The sequence below is a fragment of the Bemisia tabaci genome, chromosome 1 (genome assembly GCF_918797505.1).
Source record: "Bemisia tabaci chromosome 1, PGI_BMITA_v3".
In the NCBI taxonomy this organism is placed as follows: Eukaryota; Metazoa; Arthropoda; class Insecta; order Hemiptera; family Aleyrodidae; genus Bemisia; species Bemisia tabaci.
In genome coordinates, this window is record NC_092793.1 from 17172649 (window position 1) to 17184822 (window position 12174).

A 12174-nucleotide genomic window follows, 5' to 3' on the forward strand; every position below is an offset into this window, starting at 1 on the left:
CCCCCCGAGACTCTGGCTGCCTGTCCACGACCCCCCTTCCCCCAGCGGGCAGGATTACCAATTTTGTTCTCGGTTTCGCCGAAGACCGGGGGCGCTTTCGAGGGGTGGCTGCGACCCCACGCTGCCGATTAGTGCATTACTTCAAGTCACTCGAACACCTGGAAAACTACCCCTCGTCTCTTTGGCCACGATATAATCCTGGGCCTCCAAAAAGTTATCCGCTGGAGAAAGGTTAGCTAAGTCTTGACGGGCAAGAAATAACAAGACTAAAAGCCGAGTATAGTTTAGAATGCCATACCCTGGCTGCTATATACACAGATCTCCACGTCCCGGAATTGGAAAATGAGTTTTTAGAGTGAAACTCTTAAGAGGATTTCCAAGTCGATGTGGAGATAACGCAAAAACTCAGCAAATGACTGTATTATTTTTCCAACACAAATTACATTCCAGCTCATCGCATGCCAAAACCTGACAGTTCAAAAATACATTCACTTATATTTCTCTACATTATGCGATAAGGAATTAAAATTTCTGATTAATTTCAGAAACAACGTACGTTCCACTCGTTTCCTCATGCCAGACACGTGTTTAAACCGATGAGCAAGAAATAGTACTTCCTTAGTGCAGGAGTGCGGAAGGTCTTATCCTTCCTGTTTTTCGAGTTGGCCTCCCAATTTTGAAAACTCTTCTTTCCCAGAACAGCATTCGTCCTTAATTCACATAATAAAGCAATGTTGCAAATTCCACGCGATTCCACGAAAAACAAGTGCATTTTGTTGCTATTTTTGAGGACTAAACTCCTTTTTTCCCCTGCTTTGAAAAATTTGACTTTTTGGACATGTTGGGTTTTACCACCGACTGATTAACTTGATTCTCACTGAATGACACATCCATGAGTAAAGCAGGAGTGCATCTGCAATCGAAAATACCTGCTTGGATAGACTTATCCTTTGCGCAAATGCGTCCGATTATGGCTATCGTGACTAAACCCGTAAGACGAAAGACGTGACGATGAATCGGAGGATTGAACAGGAGAACTAGGAGTGTTTCGTACTCATGACATTCCAGTGAGACGACGAAAACCTGCTTTAATGATGGAATGACTGCCTGAATATTCTACCGCGGGGCCATTACTTAATTAAGGGCCAGTAAGCAAAATGCTTCTGTTTCTGAACAGAGTTTTTTTTTTCAAAAAAAGAAGGATATGAGAGCAATTCTTCGAATTTCCAGCCGAAGGAAAGTAACTCTATTTTAAGGTTGCAACATTGACAATTGACTTTTTTCTCGAGAACATGACTGAGCAATTTCTATCCAAAATTTTTCTGGTATTCGCGGGAAATCTTAGCGAAAATCTGAGAAAATTTCAGTCGAGGACGCCGAACCATTTCGTCGGAAAAACAGAATTTGCAAATGGAATTGTTTCAGCGTTGAAATGTTGTTTCGTTCTTTTGTCTGGAATGCGATGAATTTTGAATCGAAAAAGGCCTCATTTTCATGCTCAATACATCCCCTCCTCCTCCACTTTCCACAACGCTAGTGAACTCAGAAGATAAACATGCGTAATTGCACGTACTCGTACATCCCGGGATTCATGTTATCGCCGAGGGAAACGAAGCTGATTAATTTTATTGGGTCACGTTTCATCCTCTTCAAAAGGGGAAAGAGCCGGAAACAGATAGTTGGGATGTTTAGGTCTTCAGACACATTCGAATCTAACTTTATTTCGATCATACAGGATGATCCAAGGATAACCGCCCAGACTGCAGGAGCGTGTTCTATGGGTCAAAATAAGACTTTTTTGATGGATCAAGTTTTTCCCGAAAGTGCCCGAACCGGAGCTACACCCCCCCCCCCCCCCCTAAACATTTCGGAAAGTAAATTGTTTTTCCGGAATTTGGCAACGGTTGTGAACCAAATCTCATAAAAATTTGTATTCTCCCTGTACCTACTTAAATGCCCTGAATTCATAGATGATCCAAAAAAATCGAAATCTCAATTTAAAGAGGGGGTTGGGGATGTTTCGGCTCCTGCAGTCTGGCCGTTTAACCCTGCATCACCCTTATTGAATAGTACAATTAGAACACAATGCCTGGTCAACGAAATTTGCAATTTTTCCGTTACATTCAACTTCAACTAAGGAACACTGGTTATTACGAAAATTTTTAGATACCTAATAACTCCGTGCATGGCTCAATAAATATTGTTTTCTGGCGATAATTCCATGTAAAAATAACGATACATGAGATCTTCTAAAAAATTGTAGAGGAAAAAAATCTTTGTGGTGTTTTCTGTTATTGAACCAGCATTTAGCTTACCGGTCTGAAGAAGAAGATAACCAAAGGAATACTTATTGATAATTATTGACTCACCTGAAACAAAACAAAGAGAATATATTACAAAAAATGAAATTTCATTGGCAAAACATTTTTTTTTTTTTTTTGCACGATTTCTCTAAAAAAATATGTTCACACATATTTTTCGACGCGACGTCTCTTGAAATTGATAAAATGCGATATTTAAGTTTGAAGAAAAAGTTTCAAGGTTCACGATGAAATTCCTGACTTTTCAGGAACTTGTCACACAGGATTTTTCTCTCGTAGGTTTAAGGTATTCTGCGTGAAATCGTAATAAGGGACCCCGTAGGATAGTGCTTTAATTGTTACCCTCTCTAGCGGTCAATTACTTGGTACAATGCGACAACGGGCCCGGCTGGCCGGCGCGCGTCGCGGACAAGGGTGCATGCCGCTGCCGCGCGCTAAACCCGCAATTACATTATAACCCGAGTTTCCGGTACCGCGGCGATACAATTATGAGCCTCAAGTGTTTTCTGAGAGCCATCCCCGCGTTTGGCTTCTCGCATTTTATTTTCATGGAGAGCAGCGTTGATTTTGCGCCTCAACCCCGCGCCCCGCCCGCCCTCCCGGTACTTCAGCCCGTATCGATCTTCCCTCTGCGAATACGGGGATGCCAAAGAGGGAGGGGGCGCTCTTCAACTGTTTTCCTAGACCGAATCAACATCAACATTCAACGAGAACGGACGGGGGATGTGCGCGATTTTTGTGACTGTTCGCTCGGTCAGAGATTGACGTGTTTTCGGGGTCTCCACTCTCCACTCCAAGAGTTCTCCGTTTTGTCGACTCGCTCGTTTGACGCTATTGGTGTCTGGTCACATAAAACCATATGAATCGATTTATTCTCATTGATGCCATCAAGCACTGAAAAGAAAAGAATCTTAAAGCCGCCGAGAAGTATTTTTTCTTAAATCAAGAATTTTGCTGTTTAATATAAACGACTTTTCTGCTTAACCCAAGCCCTATTTTTCTTGTATCAAGAAAAATTTAGCTTAAATTAAGATAAAAAAAATTCTTAGCGGCAAATTCAAGAATCATCATGCTTGAGCTAAAAACATTTTTTTTCCAGCGTGAGGATATGTCCTTGCTGTTTCGATAACAAAGACTCATGATAACATGCGGTTGATTCAACCACACTTCTACTTCTGGAAGACTCCACCATACCACTAGTTTGAGCAACCTTCAATTCTGCTGGCGCCCAAATTCGCAAGGAGTATAGTTGAAGTAATGATAGAGATGAGAAAAAGAGTTCCGTCCAAATTGAACACCGAAGTTTTTCGATCCAGACAAACGAGGTTTTCGGTCACAGAAACCAAGTTTTGGTTCACCTAACCACAAAATGGTTACAAAAACCTCGGACACCTGAACCGGAAAACTTAAGGGTTCAATATGAACTGAAGTTCAGCTTCGCAACAGGGTTTTTTCTCGATGTAAGTGGTTTTTTTTGCGCGCCGGAAAATGCCCAGGAAAACATAGCCATACGAGAGTCTGGCTTGATGACGTCACAGAGCACGACAAGAGCACACGAGGGGTGGGCGGGCGAGGAGCGACGAGGGAGGAAAATCGTCGGAGGGTGGCACGAAGCGGCAGAGGGGCTTGAATTCCAATTTATGACGGCTGTGTCTTCATCCCCTTACACGCATCCTTACCCACGGCTCATTTTATCGGTGCAGTAAATAGACAGCTAACACCCACCCCCGCCCTGACCCGCCCGAACCCGGCTCGACTTTGAATCTGAGCAAACTTCCGCCACTGCCGATAACCTCCCCCTCCCCCGGAGCCCCTCCGCACCCTCTTCACGTCACATGCCGCACTTCCTATTCGCGCCCCTTCGCCCGAGACGCCTTTCGCGAATCGCACATAAACTGATTCAGACCTCACAGTGGAACGAGTCGATCGGAAAAGTCGGACATAAAATGCTCATTTTAAGAGGTTGTATCTTCATCAAAACAAATATCAAGAATCTGTTAGTTGTTTCAATAGTTTCCTCGCAGAATTTCCTTTCAGAAACACCCCTCATAATGTGTGATGTAACGAAATATAACGATCCAAATTTGCAGGTTTAGAAAAAAATTACATGCTCCGTTCAACTGTGCGTCGGCTGTAACCGTGAACTTCGCCGGTTGTATAGATTTATTTCCATCCGTAGAATCGAAAGATGGTAAAACGCTTTCGATTTAATCCGATACAATGGAAATGTTTCGAAGGTGAATGTTCAAATTCCTCGGCTAGAATAGAGCAGACTTCACTTGGGGAAAATATGTATTCACCTATTTGGTTTTACTGTAAATTCTTCCAGTACGCATTGAAAGGAACAAATTATGCAAATGATAACAAAAACTTGAATATGAACGTGCCAAAGACAACATATGGACACGGAACCGACCTACGAGATGTCATCGAATCGTGCTTGTTATGGTTAGCTCTTAGTTTTCGCAGTTAAAAGAACAAAATTATGTAAATAATGACAAAAATTAGAATCGTGACGTGTGAAAAACTGGACGAACATCGAATCGGTCGATGAACCGTCATCGAATCGAACTTAAATATACATTGTAAACTCTTCATTTTAAGTTAAATTATATTTTCTCTGAAAGTCTGTTCTTCATTGTAACGGTGCCTTGCTTTGACGAGATTTTCTCCTTGCCGTGTTAAAAAACACGCATACAAAAAAAACAGCACTCTATCTTATTATTTTAACGATGAGCGTTACATTAAAAAACCTCATTGAATGTTTTGGTCGCAGGGTTAGCAACAAACGCAGCAGATTGCCACTTTCAAAAATTGTTGACAATATCCCCTCCCATCTAAAGCCGCCGTCATTTTCGAGTCCATAGTGTGCTGCAGTGTTGCCTTTACAAGAATCCGAATGGTTCAAAATTCACACATTTTACCTTTCAATAGAAAAAAGGCATTTTCAATTCATGTGAGGCGATGCAACAGTGCGGCCTGAGGCGGCAATATGCTTCCGCGGTTACGTTTTGTTCGCATAACATAAAAATTTAAAAGTTCGAAAGCAGAAAAATGCATGATCAACGACTGCAATAAATTCAGCTCCTTTACGGACTATTGCTATTTTGTCTCGTTAATTTTTATCCGCCTTACTGTTTTCTCAACTTTCATTTCTTTACTATTTAGAGTCCCTTTATACCCAGAGTTAAGACAACTCGATTATCAGCTGACTGGCAGCCGGCCTTGGCTGGCCATGGAGGCCGAAACGAGTGCACCCGAACGAACGATATTGAGGGATAAGGATCAGGAATCCTGCGATGTCTGTCACACAAAAACAACAACATCAACAAATTGATCAATTAAAAAGAAAATGAGATTGGTTTGTGAATAATTTCTTAATCTATTTTCATTTTGGACCGATGGAAATAACAATTTACTCTTGATAAACCACAATTAGGTAATATTTTCATTATTCTTGTTTAAATTCGAGGTACCGCCATCTTGGTGCACTCGTTTCGGCCTCCATGAGCGAGAACCAATCAGAATTGGATTTTTTTTTAGGCCACTTTCAGCCCAACCAAAAGGTAGCCAAAAGTGAGTTGTCTTAACTCTGGGTATAAAGGGACTCTATTACTATTAAGACAAATGTTGCTCTTGAAACTCGATCAGTCGTCCGTTTCCATTAGATAGGTCGAATGTTGAAGGGTCGAATTCTAAAATTCGGGCGTTCCTGTTCTCGTCCGTAACGAGTCAGATCTGACAACACGCTCGGCGCTCGGGTCGACTGGTCGCAGACAGCCCGAAAGAGGTGAGATAAGTGAGCACACGGAAAGCGCAGACTTCCGACCTCCGACGTTAATTTAAACAATTTTTCAACGAGACCGAGCGGAGGGCGCGGACACCCCCCCCCCCCCCGGCCCCCCTTCCGACGAGAGATTGCATACGTTAGGAAACCGTCTCGCGGTCCGTTCCGAACGATCCGTGTCGCAATCGCGGGGGACGCGGCAACGTCGCTGCGGAATTGGCACGGACTGGAAATCAGGAACAATAAATCAAAACGGATATTTACGAGCAAAAATGACGGGGACGGCGCGGAAGGGCGGGCGGGGGGACGGCGCGGAAGGGCGGGCGGGGGGGCGACTCCTCCGCCGAGAGGCGAGACCCGGCCACTGTTGAAATTGATTCCACAACGTTTAGGTCGTTTACGACTTACAAATAGGCCTGTCCCCGAACCGATGAAATCGCTCGTTGGTTCGTGCGAAACGATCGAGCGATCATTTCGTAATCGTTCACTTCGAAAAAATCGTTTCGAAAGCCTGTTTCGATCGGAATCTGTTTCGATCGAGCCTGCTCGATCGAAATCTGCTCGATCGAAAGCCGTTTTGATTTTTTTTTTTTTTTTTTTTTTTTTTTATTATTTTTATTATGTAAAAATGTACTACTGGCCCTTACGGGGCATTAATTACGGGGAGTTAATGTTCGAATAAAGCTAATCTTAAAACTAATGTTATAAATTTTTTTTTTTAATTTTTTTTTTTTTTTATTTTGAACCAATTAAATTTTTTCGATTCGAGCAATCTCATTAGGATTCCCGTGGGAGTTTCATGCACCGCTGATGAAAGCTCTAAAACGTCTTCCGAAGAAAGTTCACGGGATAAGGGATCCCTGGCTAAAGTCTTCCCAGTAAAAAGTTTTTGGAAGGAACAAGACCAGGTTCCACATATTTTTACGCGGTGATTACCTACTTACTTGTATATTGAAAAAGCCAAAACGGGTAATGCTCGAAAAAAAAACAGGAACCCTTCTACCCGTTTTGTAACTTTCTCAGGAATCTTTGATCCCTTATCGGGTGAAAGTACTTTCGATGGATGTAAGATGCTTTGAATTGCATATCAATGCCGTACTCCGTTGCGTATCGCTGCGCTGCTTCGCGCCGGCCGTCGACCGCGTTTTTCATCTCCCTCTGGCTTCCCTTCCCGGAGGCTGCCTCACATTCAGCCCGCGCACATTTTAGACCTTTTTGACCGTTTACTTTCAATCGGTCGTGTTATGACTTATTATGAGTAACAGCAGCCTCCTCGCGTCAACTGAAACCTAAGTGACGCCTCATTCACTTCTTATCTTTCGGGCAAGGCATTTTGTGACCCATGTTCCGTTCTCGCTCGTTCCCTCGCACCTGATCCGCCGCTCTGCTCCCGTTCCACGCCTCCACGTTCGCCGGCATCTCTTTACTCACTTTTCCCCCTCATATTGCTCTTGTTTTTCCTCGATCTCGGATACCTTTTCGATCGAATGTCACCTGTTTCTTAGCCGTCGCCTTTGCCTGTCGATTAGGGATGTCGATACTTATCCGATACTTGCAAAGTATCGATACTTTCGATCGATACTTAACGATACTCGGCATCGATACTCCACGATATCGATACCATGCAGTATCGATGCCAAGACCCCAGTATCGACGGTATCGATACTTAATCTGATTTGGCCATGAAGAAGGCCTCTTCTTCTTTTTTAAAAAAATTCTCTCCACTATTTCACCTTCATGATGCACTGTGACAAACGACGGAGTAATCAAGTTTCTCAAGATGATTATACTTCAATAAAAATGTTAAAAGCTCAGTTCGATAAGTGTAGTTAAGGGCTCAAAATAGTTGACTAAGGACGCGAACAGGGCTTTTTCGAGAGAGGCGTAAATCTGGCGGGATTTAACGGCCGACAGACATACGCACACTCAGAATCACGGCATAATTCAGAAATAGTATCGATGGTATCGATACCTCATAAGTATCGATACTTCAGCTCGATGCTCGATACCGGTATCGATGCTTAGAGTCGATACCAGTATCGATACCGAGTATCGATACTTCCCTGAGTATTCGACATCCCTACTGTCGATCGCCACCACTGCGTTACGTGCAACGTGCCTATCTGCTTCGCTTGGCGTGGCGCTGTGCCACCGGTCGCCGCCCGTCGGCCGAGTTTCTTCTCTCTTATCTCTCTCTGACTTCCCTCCTCGGGGTTCACCTCACTTTCGGTCCAGCGTACATTTTGACTATTATTTGCTTGAAACTGATTATCGCGTCAACCAAAACCTAATTGGCAAACATCACACATATTTTTCAGGCAAGGAATTCTACGGCGCGCTCAGCCCCCATCCGCCCCCCTCCCCCGCTCATCGGTCTCTCTTCATTTACCTGGTTTTCCTTGTTGTCGATTGTCTATCTAGGTCTTCACTGTCGCCTTTGTCTTTGTCCGCCGATCGCCAATTTGCCATCGCCACACTATTCACCGGTCTCCACTCAGATTTTTATTCACTATCACTTTTTTCCATTCCTTCCGTCTCTCTCATACAAATGAACTCGTCGCGTTGGCTGCTCCAGCATGTTTTGATTACCTTACCCGCTTTTGCTATTTCGTCCAATGATGCCGAAGCTTTGCTAATAATATTTTTCAGCACTTTAGTTTTCATTTTTTTAATATTACATTCTCTACAGCAAGAGGGGTATCCTTCATTGGCGTATCATGTCTGGAACCCCGTAGCCCCCTCCCCCCTCCGTATGGTATCATTGAAAAGCCGTCTCGCAGAAAGGACTCCAACAATCAGATCAATCTCCAACCCACCTTATGGACGGGTTTTCAATACACGCAGCAATGCACTTTCTTCTAGAGACTAAAATTTATTTTTGGTGAAGAAATATGGACTCAAAAAATTCATTTATATCAGAATTGAGACAGAATAATGCTAGAGAACGAAAAATCTATAAATATTGAGTTCAAAAAACAAACAAACGAAAAACCTCATTTCGTTCTGCCGCGACTACACCTCTCCGCTCTAAACTTATTGTTTTAGAGATTAGCCCCCCTCCCCCCGAAAAAAATTATGAATCTGCGTGCATTAAACGTGTCTGCCAAGAATTCATGCGAAGTCACGTACATAAGAGTTTTCTGATATTTATATATTTTCATTTTTAAATTTTAAAGGATTTTAAAGTTTCAACATTGGAACTTTTTCTGCATATCAGCATTTAAAATGAAAAAGGTTTTCAACAGTGAGCCAACATACTGAATTAGGAAACGCAAACGCCTACATTTTTTTGCGGACTGTCATACGCTTTCATGGTGCAACTGTCACTTCGCATTCATTTCATTCGGGGTTTTTGGGCGCTATGTAGACGCCAACACCGAATTTCACTCCTCAATTTTTAACAGTGTGTACCGGCCTTTTCCCCGAATCACGTAATTTGATCATGTGTTTGATTTCGTGAAAATATTTTTTATTTTACTCAATCTGGCGGTCTGGCACTTACATCTACATCGTGAATGAAACTGTAAGTCGATGAAGGAGGGGGGGGGGGATGATGGGATTCTCATATGGGACTCCGTCTGGCGCAATGGACGGAGGACGCGCAGCGCAGCGCGGCGACGGCCGACGCGGGCACGCGTGGAATCGCCGTCCCTAGCCTGCCTGAAACCTAGCGATCTACGATTTTCGCATTTTTTCCCCCCTAATTTCCTTATCATTCCCCTCTCTTTCTAACCCAGCTGAAATGCGGCATCTATTTCAGCTTATGCTCCCTTTTTTAAAACCTAACCTATTTCGACACGTGACACGTGCGTAGTTCAGCCATCGTCTGAAGCGCTGATTTTGTGCACTTTCTTGTACTTGAGAAACGTCTTCCCTAATTTATTAAAAAAAAATTAAAAAATGAAAATTGGTAAATTTTACGAGTGCGCAAGATGCACGTAGAAGATCCCGTAAAAAATCAGAGTCGGAGAGCTCAACGTAAAAAAATTTTGATTAAAGATGTAAAAAAAACTTGAGGGATTAAATTGAAATCTTGACGTCAAAAATTCGCGATTTTTTGCGCAAAAAAATCCGAAAAAAATTTGGAAGAACAAAGTTTTTACGTGAAAAATCTTACTTTCCGTACATTAAAAGGAGGTCAGAAAGAAATGCAAAGAAGACAGATTGAACTACGATTTTTTACGTAAAAAATTGACGTCTCTGAATTTTTTCTCTGACTTTTTCACGTAAAAAATCACGATTTTCTTTTTTACCTCTTCGAACATCTATTTTTTATATGTAAAATTTTTGATTGCGAAAACCAAAAAATTGAGGAAGAATATCTGTACTGAAAATTCGCTAAATTGGCTAAATAGGAAATACCTTTGGAGTATTTATTACTAGAATGATACGCTAAAAATTCGAATGTCCCCTAAATTTTTTTTGTAAAAAGAGTAAGCCCGAAAACTGGATACAAAATTGTTTCGAAACCAGAGTTTTTACAAATCTGAGAAGATTTTAAGAACTTATCTTTATTAGATTGGTTTTAAACATTCTTAAAAAAATTGATGCATTTTATAATAAAATTTTAGAAAAGGAGAATGTCATTTCACTTTTGGTTTATTTTACATCTTGTTTTACGATTTTTTTCTTTTTTTGTACATTTTAAGTCTTTGTGCTAGTAGGAGAAGAATGATTATAATTTCTCTTTGGTGTCCAAAAGATTAAGGTCAACCAACATCCGTGGAAAGTTCTGAAATAACTAATTCCTTAGGAACAATTTAGTATACTTTCTTTTTACTTGAAATTATGGACTTGCATAATTTTCCAAGTACTAAGTGAATAAACGTACAGCCGATATGCATGTGCCAGCCTCTGATTACAATTTACACCTGCTGGGGATCAAAAATCGCGCATAAGCTCCTTCTAGTGATGCGTAAATAAATTGTAAAAGAGGGACGCAAGACCAGCAGCTAAACAGTGGTGTCACACCCCCCCCCCCCACCCCAGGTACTTGACGAGGTTCCCCTATTTCATTAATTGGGTGTGTGCGGACTCCTTCTAGGAGATGTGAGAGGGAAGGGGGCCGGGGGCCTCCCCCGAACTATTTTGACACTTTGATGTTCTATAGAGGCAATTTGAGGCTATAATCAGCAGTTTTGTCTCCTTTGCCACTGCAGAAACTTGCTTAGGTTTTATGGGTAAATATATCATTTTTTTTTTTTTTTTTTTTTTTTTTTTTTAACAAATTAAACGAAACTTTTTTACAGAAAAACGGAGGGGGGAGAGGAAATATGTGGGAGGGGGGGAGAATGCAGGATTGGAGAGAAAAGAAAAAGGGGGGAGAATAGAAGAAACGGGGGTGGAGGAGAATATAACCGAGCGAAAACAGATGACACTTTGGCGGATTTACGCAAACTGCCCATAAAAAAAGAAAAAAAAAGAAAAAAAAACTTCACACCCCCCTCCCCCCATTTCAAACTTGATGAGTTGCTTGTCTGTAAACATGGCTACTGACATCACTGCAGCTAAATGATGGAGTAGGTGAGCAATAGTCCGAATGAATTGTAAGTCGTCCCAGACAAGAAGCGAGGGCTGAAGGATAACAGACAGGACGGAGAGTCGCATTAGGTTACTAGTTACTTCCTAAAAGTTCGATCCATTCGATTTTATAAAGAGAAGTTGATGAAGAGCTTCAGTTGAACGGTGGCGTATATGTATAAAGATAGTGAAAGAGGAATAAGACGCGGATCACGCGAACGACAAAGGTGAGGAAGGGAAGAGAGTGGGCAGTAGCGGCACCGATAAGAGCTTCAGTCAAACGGGAGCTAGGATCGAGATCTTGAAAGAGGAAGGAGTCACAGTCACAGTCATGGGCGACAAGGGGAAACAGAGATAGTCAGCGGTGCCGTCACCGAAAGGAGAGGTGCATGAAACAAAAGCTATGCGAGGTGTGAGGAGCACTGGAGCAGGTCAGGCGCCAGGGGTCAAACCAAATACCGAACCGAAGAAGAGTGTAATTGTGTGATATGAGGAAAACGAACGGGGAAGAGATAAGGACGATTCGATGTAGGATGATGAGGGCGT

The 12174-nt window shown here is 42.3% G+C and overlaps 1 protein-coding gene across 4 annotated transcripts in view; it reads right to left on the reverse strand.

Annotated features, from left to right (window-relative positions):
* Positions 1-12174, reverse strand: part of LOC109038162 (transducin-like enhancer protein 4) — a 180658-nt gene that overhangs the window by 110157 nt on the left and 58327 nt on the right. The window lies entirely within an intron of this gene.